The sequence below is a fragment of the Trichechus manatus genome, unplaced genomic scaffold, assembly GCF_000243295.1.
Source record: "Trichechus manatus latirostris isolate Lorelei unplaced genomic scaffold, TriManLat1.0 scaffold00073, whole genome shotgun sequence".
In the NCBI taxonomy this organism is placed as follows: Eukaryota; Metazoa; Chordata; class Mammalia; order Sirenia; family Trichechidae; genus Trichechus; species Trichechus manatus.
Genome location: NW_004444009.1, coordinates 8,838,863 through 8,840,513, shown reverse-complemented (window position 1 = coordinate 8,840,513; position 1,651 = coordinate 8,838,863).

The following is a 1,651-nucleotide window of genomic DNA, read 5'->3' as shown; positions in this document are numbered from 1 at the left end:
CAGCCCAGAACTAAAACAATTTCTGAGGCCAACTCTTCAGACAGGGATTGGACTGGACTTTGGGACATAAAGTGATACTCGTGAGGAGTGTGGCTCTTAGCTGAAGCAGATACAAAAGACTAAACGGGCAGCTTCTGTCTGGAGGTGAGATGGGAAGGCAGAGAGGGTTAGGAGCTGGCTGAATGGACATGGGGAATCAGGGGTGTAAGGGAGGAGTGTGCTGTCACAGCATGGGTAGGGCAATTAGAGTCACATAACAATGTATGTACAAATTTTTGTATGGGAAAAAAAAAAAAACTTTTCCCCTTGTACTTTCCCCCTGATATTTTACATGAATACTGTATTTTCAAACATACAGAAAAGTTGAAAGAATTGGGTAGTGAACATGACGTACTCACTACCTATATTCAACAATAAACATTTTGCTAGAGTTGCTTTATTACTTACCTATACATCTGTCCATCTGTCAACCTATGTTATTTTTATGCATTTCCAAATGAACTTTAGGCATCAACACATTCCATCCCTAAACCCTTCAGCATACATATTATTAACTAGTGGTCAAATGTTTGTTTTGTTTTTGATAAAATTTACCTCAAGAAAATGCACACATCTCAAGTGTACTATTTAGTGAGTTTTGAGAAATTCATTTTCCTTTTTAACCTAATTCACTATTAAAGTATAGAATATTATCACCCCAGAAAGTTCCCTCCTGTCCCTTTCCAGTCAATTTGTGTCCCCAGGTCTCCTAGAAGCAAGCCACTCATATAGATATTTTTTTTCACTATAGATTAGTTTTGCCTATTTTAGAACTTCATATAAAGGGAATCATACATATTTACCCCATACATTAGTAAGTTGATATCTAAAATTCTTATTATAAGTTTGAATAGTGCAAAAGATGTCATTTATAATGTATTTTAAATACTGACATTTTAAAAGAAAATTATCACAGCACTCATTTTAATTCATCCAATAGAAATTAAATACTAGTGTCATCTGCTTCCATAGTCCATTTAAAAAATATAAGAACAAGCTCTTCCTTAACGGGGTGAAAATTTTACATTTTTCTTTTTTTCTCCTTAAACTTGTATTTCCATTTTCACTTATTACACAAAATTTAATCCAAAACCAATGCATTTATATACTTTGAAATATTTTCCTTGAACACCCTGTTATACTTGTCTGTACGAAAATTACTGTTTGTTAAAAGAAGTTAAATTTTTCACCTTGAGACCATAAGGTTCTAAGTGTTAATTAATGTCTTCTAGATTGACTTATCATTAATATTATTTTTAGTACACAGTTGATTAAAATAACAAATACAGTTTTTAATAAATACTCATTAAACAAAAAGTAAATTATTATTGGAATCGCATCTCCTAATAGATTTATGGGGTTGGGATTTTTTCCCACTAGTTTGTGTATCCATGGATGAATATTACTTATTGCTAGAATGACACAGGGCTCAGAGTAAATTCTCTTCAGCAACTGTGTTATGCCAACTGAGCTAGATGTTCCCCAAGACCATTGTCCCCACAGACCTCCACCCAGCAGTTCGGTCTCTCAGGGAGTTTGCATGGGTCTATGGAACTTCCATGACATTGCCTTGTACAACTTGTGCTGGCTTCCCCAGTATTGTGTACTGTCT